This window comes from Pantherophis guttatus, chromosome 14 (genome assembly GCF_059756535.1).
Source record: "Pantherophis guttatus breed Tessera chromosome 14, ASM5975653v1, whole genome shotgun sequence".
Taxonomy (NCBI): domain Eukaryota; kingdom Metazoa; phylum Chordata; class Lepidosauria; order Squamata; family Colubridae; genus Pantherophis; species Pantherophis guttatus.
The window spans coordinates 6172918-6188100 of NC_142076.1; positions in this window are offsets into that span (position 1 = coordinate 6172918).

A 15183-nucleotide genomic window follows, 5' to 3' on the forward strand; every position below is an offset into this window, starting at 1 on the left:
AATAACACGGGGATGGGCAGGAGGGCTCAGCTCCCAAACAAACAGAACCGGTTTGGTGACGTCATATCGTCACCTCTACCGGCTTGGCCGAACTGGGCCGAACCGGGAGGAACCCACCACTGATCTTGTCCAACCTCCTGCTCAAGCAGGAAGCCCTATACCATTTCAAACAAATGCTCTCCAGTCTCTTCTTAAAAGCCTCAAGCGATGGGGCACCTACACTTCTAAAGGGAAGTTGTTTCACTGATTAATTGTCCTCACTGTCAAGAAATTTCTCCTTAGTTCTAAATTGCTTCTCTCCTTGATTAGTTTCCACCCATTGCTTCTTGTCCTGCCCTCAGGTGCTTTGGAGAACAGATTGACACCCCCCTCCCCCGTTCTTTATTGAAGCTCTTCAAATATTGGATCAAAGCTATCATGTCACCCCAGTCCTTCTTTTCACTAGACTGAACATACACAACCTGCAACCTTTCTTCAGAAAGAAAGTCCTGTCCAAACTGGCTCAGGGCCGGCTGGACAAGGAAGAGAAATCCCAGTGGAGGGTCACTTCCTTTGCCTGCATGGAGGAGGGAGGGGGGAACAATTGAAAATTTGAGAACTGGAAAAATAATTTTTCCCCGCCCTTGAATGTTTGCAAAATATCCAATGTGGCCCCTCAGACTGAAACTTTTGGAGACCGTTGTCTGAAGAAATTTGTTGTTTAGTTTAATTATCCATAATCACCAGGGCTTTCTCTGGAAACATCTGCATCATAGAACATAGAATAATAGAGGCTAAAACATATGAAGAACGGTTGTAGGAACTGGGTATGTCTAGTTTAATGAAAAGAAGGACTAGGGGAGACATGATAGCAGAGTTCCAATATCTCAGGGGTTGCCACAAAGAAGAGGGGGTGAAGCTATTCTCTAAAGCACCTGAGGGTAGGACAAGAAGCAATGGGTGGAAACTAGCCAAGGAGAGAAGCAATTTAGAACTAAGGAGAAATTTCCTGGCAGTTGGAACAATTAATCAATGGAACAACTTGCCACCAGAAGTTGTGAATTTATTTATTTATTTATTTATTTATTTATTTGTTTGTTTGTTTGTTTGTTTGTTTGCTTGCTTGTTTGTTTGTTTGTTTGTTTGTTTGTTTGTTTGTTTGCTTGTTTGTTTGTTTGTTTGTTTGTTTGTTTGTTTGTTTAAATTTCTATACCGCCCTTCTCCAAATAGGACTCAGGGCGGTGCACAGCCTAAGTAAAAACAAAGCATACAAAATTTAAAAAACAGTATTAAAATAATTAAATATTCTGGCCGTAAATTAAAACAACCCAATTTAAAATCAATTTAAAATTTAGCTCAAGCCAGCCCAGTTAGTTGAAATAAATAGGTTTTCAGGGCCCGACGAAAAATCCGGAGGTCTGTTATTATACGTAACTCTGTGGGAAGGTTATTCCAGAGGGTGGGCGCCGTCACAGAGAAGGCTCTCCCTCTGGGGGTCGCCAGCCGACATTGTCTGGCGGACGGCACCCTGAGGAGGCCCACTCTGTGCAAGCGTACTGGCCGGTGGGAGGCTATTGGTGGCAGAAGGCGGTCTCGTAAGTACCCCGGCCCTAAGCCATGGAGCGCTTTAAAGGTGGTCACCAACACCTTGAAGCGCACCCGGAAGACCACCGGGAGCCAGTGCAGCTCGCGCAGGAGAGGTGTCACATGGGAGCGCCTCGTCGCCCCCATAATCCCCCGCGCGGCCGCGTTCTGGACCAGCTGGAGCCTCCGGGTGCACCCCAGGGGGAGCCCCATGTAGAGAGCGTTGCAGTAGTCCAGGTGGGAAGTGACTAGTGCCTGAGTGACTGTGCGTAGAGAGTCCCGATCTAGAAAGGGGCGCAACTGGCGTATCAGGCGAACCTGATAAAAAGCCCCCCTGGCCACGGCCGTCAGATGGTCTTCTAGAGACAGCCGTGTGTCCAGAAGGATGCCCAAGTTGCGAGCCCTCTCCGTGGGGGCGAGTGATTCGCCCCCAATAGCCAGCGATGGTGTCAGCTGGCTATATCGGGATGCTGGAAGCCACAGCCACTCGGTCTTGGAGGGGTTGAGTCGGAGCCTGTTTCTCCCCATCCAGGCCCGCACGGCCTCCAGGCACTGGGACATCACTTCAAGGGCATCGTTGGGGTGGCCTGGGGTGGAGATGTACAGCTGGGTGTCATCAGCGTACTGATGGAACTCCACCCCGAAGCCACGGATGATCTCACCCAGCGGCTTTACATAAATGTTGAACAGAAGGGACGAGAGGACCGACCCTTGTGGCACCCCACAAGCAAGGTGCCTCGGGGTCGACCGCTGCCCCCCTGTCAACACAGATTGCGACCGGTCAGAGAGGTAGGAGGAGAACCACTGCAGAACGGTGCCCCCCACCCCCAACCCTGCCAACCGGTGCAACATGATACCATGGTCGATGGTATCAAAAGCCGGTGAGAGGTCTAACAGGACCAGGACAGAGGAGCAACCCCTATCCCGAGCCCTCCAGAGATCATCCACCAACGCGACCAATGCCGTTTCCGTGCTGTGCCCAGGCCGGAAGCCGGACTGGAGCGGGTCTAGATAGACAGTTTCATCCAGGTACCAGGGAAGCTGTTGCGCTACCACACTCTCAACAACCTTCGCAACGAAGTGAAGGTTGGAGACTGGACGATAGTTAGCCAAAACAGCCGGATCCAGAGAGGGCTTCTTGAGGAGGGGCCTCACAACCGCTTCTTTCAAAGCGGCCGGCAGGACCCCCTCACTCAAAGAAGCGTTAACAATCTTCTGGAGCCAGCCTCGTGTCACCTCCCGGGAAGCCAGTACCAACCAGGAGGGACACAGGTCCAATAAACATGTGGTCGCGTTCAGCCGTCCCAGGACCCTGTCCATGTCCTCGGGACCCACAGGATCGAACTCCTCCCAGATAACACTCTCAAGACCTGCCTCAGTCATCCCGTCCGGACATACCCAGTCAGAGGCCAGCCCTTCCCAAATCTGAGCGATTTTGTCATACAGATACTGCACAAAGTCCTCAGCTCGGCCCTGCAAGGAGTCATCCCGCGCTTCCAGATGGAGGAGGGAGCGGGTCACCCTAAACAGGGCGGCCGGGCGATTATCTGATGACGCGATAAGAGCGGCAAAATAGCTAGATTTCGCCGCTTTTATTGCCACTAGGTAGGTCTTAATATGAGACCTCACCAGTGTTCGGTCGGATTCGGAGCGGCTGGTCCTCCAACTACTCTCCAGGCGTCTTTTCCGGCGCTTCATCTCCCTAAGCTCCTCGGAGAACCAAGGAGCTAGGTGAGTTTGGTGCCGGGTCAGAGGCCGCAAAGGCACGACACGGTCCAAGGCCCCGGCAGCCGCACTATCCCAGGCGGCCACCAGGTCCTCAGCCGAGTCATGAGCCAGAGTCTCAGGAAATGGCCCAAGCTCCATCTGGAACCTATCAGGGTCCATCAGGTGCCTGGGGCGGAACCACCTGGTCCACCTGGTTGGAATGCTCCAACACTGGAAGTTTTAAAGAAGAGATTGGGTAACCATTTATCTGAAGTGGTGTAGGGTTTCCTGCCTAAGCAGGGGGTTGGACTAGAAGACCTCCAAGGTCCTTTCCAACTCTGTTATTCTATTCTAGAGTTGGAAGGGACCTCGGAGGTCTTCCAGGCTAACTCCCTGCTCGAGCCGGAGACCCTATACCATTTCACACCAATGGTTGTCCAGTCTCTTTCTGAAAACCTCCAGTGATGGAGCATCCACAACTTCAGAAGGCAGTCTGTTCCATTGGTTGATGGCTCTCACCGTTACTCCTTAGTTCTAGGTTGCTTCTCTCCTTGATTAGTTTCCATCCATCGTTTCTCATCCTGCCTTTTGGTTCTTTAGAAAGACGACTCCCTCGTATTTATTTATTTATTTATTTATTTATTTATTTATTTATTTATTTATTTATTTATTTATTTATTTTGTATACCACCCTTCTCCCAAAGGGACTCAGGGCGGTGAACAGCCAAAATTAAAATACATACAATACAAAAGTTAAGATAATTAAAAAAGATTAAATCAATCGGCCTCCCATTTTAAAACCCCAAGTCTATAAAATTTAAAAAATCCCATTAAAAACCCTTTAGGCTAGGCCGGCTTGTTGGAATAAATAAGTCTTCAGGGCCTTACGGAAGGTACAGAGGTCCGGGATCAGTCATATTCCAGGAGGTAGCTCATTCCACAGGGCGGGTGCCCCCACAGAGAAGGCTCTCCCCCTGGGGGCCACCAGCCGACATTGCTTGACCGATGGCACCCCGAGGAGGCCCTCTCTGTGAGAGCGTATTGGCCGGTGGGAGGTTATCAGTAGCAATCTTTGTAGGAGCCCCTCATTCTTGCTGTTGAAGCATCTCAGAATGCCCAAAGAGTGCTTAATAGCTACATATATAAAAACATGTCCGCATTTAATATAACAATATTCTCAGTAAGAACTGGATATGTAGAGGTGCATTTATCATTTGTCCTTGGTTAGAATCTGCTTTATTTTTAAATCAGGGATGGACACAACTAGTGGCAGTTTCAGTACAAGATTTAATTGTGATTATGTTTATTTTAGACATGAATAGATAAAAATAGATGAAATAGACGAAAATTGTAGAGATTACACTATCATTTTCATCTGTTCCCCAGCTTCACACAGTAAGAAATGTCAATTGTCAACAATTTGGTCAGAGGAGGCTTAGACAATTACAAAAAGATTGTGTGTGTGCTGTGTTGTGTGTTGTGTTGTGTTCTCTCTCTCTCTGTCTCTGTTTCTCTCTCTGTCTCTCTGTCTCTGTCTCTGTCTCTGTCTCTGTCTCTCTCTCTCTCTCTCTCTCTCTCTCTGTGTGTGTGTGTGTGTGTGTGTGTGTGTGTGTGTGTGTGTGTGTTGTAGATGACTTGTGGCCCAGGAACAAAATTCTGCTTGCTTCACAATAAACATAGAGCTGAAGCTTTGTTATTTTTTTATGTTGGCACCAAAAAAAAAAAAAAAAAAAAGTTTAAAGCATCTTTAGCTGCTTTTAGGTATATTTTAAATGCATTTGGCAGCTTTTGGGTTGGTCCTGTCCCATTGCAGTGCTGTGGTTTTCTTTGGACTGTTATTTTTAATTGTGCCCTACTTTGAATATCCTTTTCATTGAAACGTGGCCTTAAATTGCCCATATAAACAAATAAAGGGTATTAAAAGCAGTGAAGCTAGCAGATAAAGGATGGAAATTAAAAGCAGCAGTTCAACACACAAGCAGAGTTTCAAATACCATTGAAAGTCTAAAGAAAGCCTCTTAAATGTAGAGAGATAATTCCATAATTTATACATCTGTCTAATCCCTACCTTTTTAGATTCTACCATGAATGAACCAATCAAAGTTATTTTTTCTTCTCTTTTTTTGTCCCGAGTCCAAGTTTTGGTGCATTCCAATAAATATCGGTGGAATTTAACTTCATTCTATGAAGTCATAAAATGAAATTCCACCAAAATGTATTGCCATCTCATTTCTAAGCAAGCAAGGCCTCCTAATTATACAATATCAGTATGCTTGTATATTAACACCTATATTAAACATATACACAGATTCTTTTTTTTTTTTAATACATGAAGACTTAAATGTCCACAGTCCACAAACTGGTAAAAAAATATATTGTATTTTTTTCAAATTACACTTAGCACAACCCCATTTAGTAGATAGAGATAAAGTGTGAAATTTATTCATCCCCCACCCCAAAATGTTTTCTGCTGGTGTTCCGGGAGCTTTTAGCTGCTAACTTTAAGACAGAAGTATCTTTTTGTCCTGTGAATAAATTATAAATTAGCCCATGCAATAAAGTTCCCTTGCTGGTATGTCACCTTTTGTTGATGATAGTCTTGACTTTCGGTGGAGCCCTACCTGTTGCAAAGGGCAAATGAAATTTGCAACTAACAGAATAACAGAACATCAGTGTTGGAAGGGACTTTGGAGGTCTTCTAGTCCAACCTCCTGCTCAAGCAGGAAATTCTATACCATTTCAGACAAATGGCTGTTCAGTCTCTTTTTAAAGCCTCCAGTGTTGGAGCACTCACAACTTCTGGAGGCAAGCTGTTCCACTGGTTAATTGTTCTCACTGTCAAGAAATTTCTCCTTAGTTCTAGGTTGCTTCTCTCCTTGATTAGTTTCCATCCGTTGCTTCTTGTCTTGCCTTCTAGTGCTTTGGAAAATAGGTTGACCCTCTCTTCTTTGTGGCAACTCCTCAAATATTGGAATACTGCTATTATGTCACCCCTCATCCTTCTTTTCACTGGACTAGGCATACCCAATTCCTGCAACTGTTCTTCATATGTTTTAGTCTCCAGGCCTTTAATCACCATTGTTGCTCTTTTCTGCACTCTTCCCATTGTCTCAACATCTTTTTTGTAAAATGGTGACCAAAACGGATGCAATATTCTAAGTGTGGTTTTATCAAGGCCTTATAAAGTTGTATTAACACTCTGTGTGATCTAAACATGTTGTACTAATACCATAATACAAAATGAAGATCTTTGATGAATAGCTTTTTTATTCGTTTATAATATAATCTTCAAAAATATAAAAGAAAATAGTAGGAAGATAGGGGAGGGAAAAGGAAAGGGGAAGGTGTAGAAAAGAAGAGACAAGGGAAGAAAAAGCATTGACTTCTGACTCCCTTTGGTGCAATAAAATAAGATAATAGCATCAAAACACAACTTTTTACTTTTATGTAATAATATAAACTAGCCATTTTTATAACAACAAACCTATCTAATTGGTAAAACCCAAGATCAAAGTTTCATTTTTTTCCACCTCAAGCATAAAGTCCAAGAGTGGTTTCCAAGTAGAAACAAAAGTAATTGCAGGGTGTTTTTTTTTAAGTCCTTCCGATTTTGTGCATAAAGTAATCTTGCTGCCATCAACATATATAACATCAAAGTTCCAAAAAATAATTTCATCTTCTGTATTAAGATGTGAATCCTACTCCAATATTTCTTTGCTTTGTCACATGTCCACCATAAGTGATAAAAGCAGTGGTGGTATTCAATTTTTTTTTACTACTGGTTCTGTGGGTGTGGCTTGGTGGGTGTGGCATGACTTGGTGGGCATGGCTTGGTTGGCATGGCAGGAGAAGGATACTGTAAAATCCCCATTCCCTCCCCAGCCCACTAACCTGCTTTTCAGCTCCGTTTTCCTGTGCAGGGCAACAAAAGAAGACCCAGCCGATCAGCTGGGACTCCAATCAGTTGAAACTCTGATCAGCTGGGACTCCGATCAGCTGGGACACCGATTGGCTGGGACTCCGATCGGCTGGGACTCTGATCAGCTGGGACGCCGATCAGCTAGGACTCCGATCAGCTGGGACTCTGATCAGTTGAGACTCCGATCAGCTGGGACTCCGATCAGTTGAGACTCCGATCAGCTGGAACTCTGATCAGTTGGGACTCGATCAACTTGGACTCCGATCAGTTGAGACTCCGATCAACTGGGACTCCGATCAGTTGAGACTCCGATCAGCTGGAACTCTGATCAGCTGGGACGCCGATCAGCTAGGACTCCGATCAGCTGGGACTCTGATCAGTTGAGACTCCGATCAGCTGGGACTCCGATCAGTTGAGACTCCGATCAGCTGGAACTCTGATCAGTTGGGACTCGATCAACTTGGACTCCGATCAGTTGAGACTCCGATCAACTGGGACTCTGATCAGCTGGGACTCCGATCAGTTGAGACTCCAATCAGCTGGGACTCCGATCAATTGGGACACCGATCAGCTGGAACTCTGATCAGCTGGGACTCCAGTTGGGACTCCAATCAGCTGGGACTCCGATTAGCTGGGACTCCGATCAGTTGACTCTGATCAGCTGGGACTCCGATCAGCTGGGACTCTGATCAGCTGGGACTCCGATCAGTTGAGACTCTGATCAGTTGAGACTCCAATCAGCTGGGACTCCAATCAGTTGAGATTCTGATCAGCTGGGACTCAGGAGGCAGTGAATAGATGGGGGCAGGGCAAGCCAGAGGTAACGGTTCTCCGAACTACTCAAATTTTCCGCTAACGGTTCTCCGGAACCTGTCAGAACTGACTGAATACCACCTCTGGATAAAAGGTTCTCTTCTTTACATTTGTATTTCCAACATAATTTGAAATACCTTTGATAACTTGATGATAAAAATCGATTCCTATTGAATGGATACAAATTTTTATTTATATTGGTAAGTCCAGGGTGGAAGGAAATTTCATCAGACTCTCCTCTCCCCCAACAACTTGCATTTAATTTAATCAAAAAAAGAAAGATGGAATAAGAAAATTATTTAAAGCAAAGACTGTTGTAGGCAGAGAAAAACTCATGTGTTTTTTTTTTCTACCAGTTCTCATTCAATCAAATCAAGTGATTTAAAAAATCATTAGAAACTTCTTTCAAAGCACAAAGGAATTTTTTTGGGGGGGAAGGTGGCAGAATATTATATAATTTCAAGAATATAAAGTCTTGAAATTATTTAGCTACACATTCAGCAAGATGTGTGCAAAACTCCCAGCTCCATAATGGGAGTCTAACTAAATTTAAGCAAGGATGTCTCCTTTGCGTATGGCGTATTCTACAGTGAGGCAAATTCTAGACATTTGGAATATAGTTTCACAAAAAGTTCTGAAACCAATTAAAAATAATGGATGAAAGCACTTAAACAGAAGTGACCAACAATCCTTAACATTCAATGTAATGAATAAATATCTAAATTGAGGTTAACGGGGACACAAATGGAAGGGAAGGATGTGTTACTAGAAAGCTTTCCCACGGTGCTTTTGATTCATACTTAATCATTGTTGTTTCTATCCTATTTCTCTTTTGTAGAGAAAAGGGAAGAAAGGGAGGGAGCAAGGGAGAAGAGTGGAAGGAATGGAGAAAAGGGAGGGAAGGGGAAGAGGATGAAAAGAGGGGAAAGGAAAGAAGGAAGGAAGGAAGGAAGGGTAAGAGGAAGGAAGGAAAGAAGGGAAGAGAGGAAGGAAGGGAGAAAAGTGGGGGAAGGAAGGATATGAGGGAAAAAGAAAAAGGATGAAAGATGGAGAGGATGGAAAAAGGAAGGAAGGGAGGAAGGAAGAGAGGAAGAGAGGAAGGAAGGGAGAAAAGTGAGGGAAGGAAGGAAGGGTATGAAAGGAAAAAAGGAGGAAGATGGAGAGAATGGAAAAAGGAAGGGAGGGAGGGAGGGAGGGAGAAAAGTCAGGGAAGGAAGGATGAGTATGAGGAAAAAAGAAAAAAGAAGGAAGATGGAGAGGATGGAAAAAGGGAGGGAGGGAGGGAGGAAGAGAGGGAGGAAGGGGGAAGGAAGGAGGGTGGGAGGGAAGGAAGGGAGGAAAGGGAGAAGGGAGAAGGATAAAGAGGTAGGCAAAGCAGGCATAAGAAAGAGAAAGTGGAAGACAGGATATAAATGAAATCTAAAAGCTAGTTTAAAGCTCCCTGAGAATACGATTGGAAATAAGAGATCATCTCTTTTGCAGATTTTGTGTGGCTGGGACTTCTGTAAGTTGCAAGGAAGATTTGGAGCACAAATTTAAGGCTGTTGGAAGACTCCTGAAGGAAGCAAATGAAATTTCAAGAAGGCCGACAATAGGTTTTGGGAAAGACTCTTCATTCTCTAACTCCCTCTGTGCATCTGTTTACCTAGGCTTCAATTTTCCTTCATCATTTTATTTCTCTGTAATGTTTCTTCCAGGCAGGGGGTGGAGATGGAGGCCCATTTCTTATTCAGAGCCAGCCCTGACATTTTGCCAAAAGGGAGACTGCATTACCCATCTCTTTCTGAATCCTCTCTGACAACTGAAAGGGGATGAGCAGGCCAGAGCCTGGAATAAGATTTATCTAACACCTGTGCTGAGTTTGCAGTTTTGTTCTCTGTTGAGCTGCTGGCTACTGTAACAGGGGAGAGAGAGGGGGAGGGAGGGAGAGAGAGAGTACAGGGGGAGAGAGAGGGAGAGAAAAGAGGAAGGGAGAGAGTAAAAGAGAGAGAGAGAGAGGAGAGGGAGAGAAAGAAAGGGAGAAGGAGAGAGAGAGGGAGAGAGGGGGAAGAGTGTGTGTGTGTGTGAGAGAGAGAGAGAGGCGACGGAGAGCGGGGGAGAGAAAAGGGGAAGGAGAGAGAGAGGGAGGGAGAGAGTAAAAGAGAGACAGAGAAGAGAACGGAGAGACAGGGAGAAGGAGAGAGAGGGGGGGAAGGGAGAGTAAGAGAGAGAGAAGAGAGGGAGAGAGGGGGAGAGAAAGGGGAAGGGGAGAGAGAGAGGGAGGGAGAGAGAGATGGGAAAGGGAGAGAATAAGAGGGAGAGAGGGAGAGAAAGGGAGAAGGAGAGAGGGAGAGAGGGAGAGAAAGGGAGAAGGAGAGAGGGAGAGAGGGGGAAGGGAGAGAGTAAGAGAGAGAGAGAAGGAGAAATGGAGAGGAAGACTAGGTAACATCATCAATCATTAAATAATCATTAAATAATCTTCAGGAAAAAACCAAATGAGGATTGAAATGAGGACCCCTCATTTCAACCCTGAGCTACAAATATTCTCCTTTATTTATTTCATTTATTTATTGGTTAGAGTTATTTGTTTCCAAAGGGTTCCTTAACCCCCCCCCCTTTTTTTTTTAAAAAAAGGAAGAGAACTAATGGGTTTGTCAAAAATGGATCATGTCAGACGAACCTTAGGTCATTATTTGACAAAGGAACTAAATTAATGGACCAGTGAAATGATGTGGACATAGTAAACTTGGACTTCAATAAGGCATTTGACAAAATAGACCAATAGGCCTACCTCATGGTAAGATAGAACAATGTGGGATAGACAGTACCACTAAAAGATGGATTCACAACTAGCTGACCAACCTCACTCAATGTGTAGTCCTCAATGGAACCGCATCTATATGGTGGGAAATATGCAGTGGGGTACCCCAAGACTCTGTCTTAGGTTCAGTACCCTTCAATATCTTCATAAATTATTTAGATGAGGGGATGGAAGGGGAGCTCATCCAATTTGCAGACAACACCAAACTGGGGGAATAGTCAGCACTTTAGAAGATAGGTCCAAGAGCCAGGAAGATCTTCCTAGACTTGAATACTATTGAATACGTAAAAGTAAAGATTCCCCTCACACATATGTGCTAGTTGTTCCTGACTCTAGGGGGTGGTGCTCATCTCTGTTTCAAAGCCGAAGAGCCAGCGCTGTCCGAAGACATCTCCGTGGTCATGTGGCCAGCATAACTAAATGCCAGAAGCTCATGGAACGCTGTTACCTTCCCACCAAAGGTGGTCCCTATTTTTCTACTTGCATTTTTTGCATGCTTTCGAACTGCTAGTTTGGCAGAAGCTGGGACAAGTAATGGGAGCTCACCCTGTTGCATGGCACTAGGGATTCAAACCGCTGAACTGCCGACCTTTCAATCGACAAGTGCAGCATCTTAGCCGCTGAGCCACCGTGTCCCACTATTGAATACCATCCAACAGATTTTACATTTAGGCAAGAAAAACCAAATGCACAGGTATAGAAAAATGGTAGCAGTAATTGTGACAGGGATCTAGAGGTCCTAGTGGACTTAAGTATGAGCCAGCAGTGTACCGCAGCTGCCAAAAGGCTCATACAAGTCCTAGGCTGCACCAACAGAGTCATAGAATCAAGATCATGTAAAGTGTTAGTAAAGCTTTATACTGCTTTAGTAGACCACATTTCGCATCCAGTTTTGGTCACCATGGTGTAAAAAGAGGCTGAGATTCTAGAAAAGAAAGAGCAACAAAGTGGATTAGGAGACTGAAAGGTTAAAGTGTATGATGGATAGTTGAGGGAGCTAGGTATGTCTAGTCCATGATGGATGGTTGAGGGAGCTAGGTATGTTAGTCCACGATGGATGGTTGAGGGAGCTAGGTATGTCTAGGCCACGGGTGTCAAATTCGTGACATCACATTGCCATCACGCGACATTTCGTGACTTTTCCTCCTTCGTGGAGCTGGGGTGGGCGTGGCCTACACATGACACATCTGGCCTGCAGGCCGCCAGTTTGACACCCCTGGTCTAATCTAACAAAAAAGTAAGATTAGGAGTGACACGATAGTCATCTTCCAATATTTGAAGGGCTGTCACAGAGGTGAAAGAGTTGACCTATTCTCCAAAGCACCAGAGAGAAGGACAAGAAGTTAACGGATGGAAACCGATCAAGGAGAGATCCAACTTAGAACAAAGGAGAAATTTCCTGACAGCGAGTTTACAAGAAGGGAAGTTCAGGCTAGGTTATATGAGCTGTCAGCCAGCGAAACGAGCTGCTCTATAAGGCGTTGAGTTATCTTTCCTTGGGGGTCTTCTAAACGTTCTTCTATCAAAATGCTTTAGTGGAACTGGCATCGAACAGGTGCTTCTATTAGATAACGTCCAACGTTCTTTCCTGCTATGAATCTATATCATCTAAAATGTTAACTTTAGGCCAACTGCAAACCCTTGAAAGCCAACAAGTTTATGCCTGCCTTTAGCTAACAAATTGTGGGTCTGTGCTCTACCTCCCACAAGGATTCCGCAATGCAGTGTACCATTTCAAAACAATAAAGTAGACCTAGCATCTTGTTCCATTCCAGCTAAGATGTAGAATTGCTGTGGATGCACAAACTCCATCCACTTGGATAAGGCAGGCAATCAAGAAAGACTGATCTATTCACCGCAGCAATGGTGTACTTGCATTTACAGAGAAAATTTAAACAGAAACAGATTAAACAGATTAACAGAGTTGGAAAGGACCTTATAGGTCATCTAGTCCAAACCCCTGCTCGAGCAGGAGAACCTGCACCATTTCTGACAAATGGCAGTCCAATATCTTCTTGAAAGCTTCCAGTGATGAAGCTCCCACAACTTCTGAAGGCAACGTCTGTTCCATGTGTTGATTGTTTTCACTATCAGGAAATTCCTCCTTATTTCCAGGTTGAATCTCTCCTTGATCAGTTGCTATCCATTATTCCTTGTCTGGCCTTCAGGTGTTTTGGAAAATAGCCTGACCCCCTTCCTCCTCTTTGTAGCAGCCCTTCAAATATTGGAAGACTGCTATCATGTCTCCCCTGGTCCTTCTTTTCACTAGACTAGCCATGCCCAGTTCCTGTAACCATTCTTCATATGTTTTAGTCTCCAGTCCCCTAATCATCTTGGTTGCTCTTCTCTGCATTCTTTTTAGGAGTCTCAACATCTTTTTTATAGTGTGGTGACCAAAACTGGATGAAGTACTCTAGGTGTGGTCTTACTAATGCTTTATAGAGTGGTATTAATACCCACGGGTGAAATGCTCCCGGTTTGGACTGGCTCGGGCAAGTAGGTAGTGATGGCAGCGGGAAGTTCGGAGAACCGGTAGCAAAAATCCCTGCCCCCGCTCCTCATGCCCAGCTGAGCCGCGTGATCATCAGAGCCTTTTTTTTCTTTTAAATGGCTCTGAATCCCAGCTGAGTTGCCTGCTAATTAGCTGCTGGTCGCAATGCTGTAATACCTGCAATCCATTGCATCAGCAAGCAACTGAATCTTCCTACCTGCAATCCTTTAAGACTTGTGGACTTCAACTCCCAGCAAAGCTTGCTGAGGAATTCTGGGAGTTGAAGTCCACAAGTCTTAAAGTTGCCAAGGTTGGAGACCCCTGTTCTATTGGGTAAGTTTTTCCCCCCTTTGGGAGCTTTAAAAAAAATAGTTAATTGGGGTTTTTTTTAGTTGTTCTTTTTTTAGATCTAGCCATTTAAAGTTTAGGAAATTTTAAATTTAGCTGCTTTTATATAAAAATAAAAATAAATTAAAATAAAATATTTGTGCAGCTTTCTGAGATTTAGTATGTTTCTGTAGTGTTTCACGCTAACTACACAAACACAAAATCTCACAAAGCTGTATGTGGAATTTTGTGTGTGTAAAGTGTGAAAGTTGGTTTTTTGGGCTTTTTGTGGCTGTATGAGGTTCCTGCTTGTTGTAGGGGCCATTTTGGTTCTAGCACAGCTGCTTTTACATTGTGGATGAGCCAGTTGTATTGTGTTGTGTTGTGTGTATGTAAAGTGTGAAAGTTGTTTTTTGGGCTTTTTGTGGCTGTGTGAGGTTCCTGCTTGTTGCGGGGCCATTTTGGGTCTAGCACAGCTGCTTTTACATTGTGGGTGAGCCAGTTGTGTTGTGTTGTGTTGTGTAGGTTAAAAAAGGGCAAAGAAGTGACATTGACTTGGCCACGCCCACCCAGTCAGCTTACCACCAAGCCCCGCCCACTAATTAAGCCACAGCCACAGAACCGGTAGCAAAAAAATTTAGATTTCACCTCTGTTAATACCTCATTAGATCTTTATTATATCCCTCTGTTAATGCAGTTTAGGATTGCATTGGCTTTTTTGGCTGCAGCTGCACACTGTTGGCTCATATTTAACTGGTTGTCCACTAAGACTCCAAGAAGAGAGGGTCAACCTATTTGCCACAGCACCTGAAGGCAGATCATTAAAGAGAGATCCAATCTAGAACTAAGGAGAAATTTCCTGACAGTGAGAACAACTCATCAGTGGAACAGTTTGCCTCCAGACATTTTGGGTGCTCCATCACTGGAGGTTTTCGAGAAGAGATTGGACAGCAATTTGTCTGGAATGATATAGGGTCCCCTGCTTGAGCAGGGGATTGGACTAGAAGACCTCCAAAATCTCTTCCACCCCTATTATTCTATGTTCTAAATAAAATAAAGCTTGCTCCTGGGGAGGAAAGCTATGGTAAATCTAGACAGCATACTAAAAAGCAGAGACATTACCCTGCCAACAAAAGTGCCTATAGTCAAGGCCATGATTTTCCCAGTTGCAATGTATGGCTGTGAAAGTTGGACCATAAGGAAGGCTGAGCGCCAAAGAATTGAGGCCCTTGAACTCTGGGGCTGGAGAAGACGCCTATGAGTCCCTTGGACTGCAAGGCGATCCAACCAGTCAGCCCCAGTGGAGATCAATCCTTATGGCTCTTTAGAAGGCCAGATCCTGAAGAGGAAACTCAAATACTTTGGCCACCTAATGAGAAGGAAGGACTCCCTGGAGAAGAGCCTAATGCTGGGAACGATGGAGGGCAAAAGAAGAAGGGGATGGCAGAGAACGAGGTGGCTGGATGGAGTCACTGAAGCAGTTGGTGTGAGCTTAAATGGGTCTCCTGGGGGTTGGTAGAGGACAAGAAGGCCTGGAGGAACATTGTCCAGGGGGTCGTGATG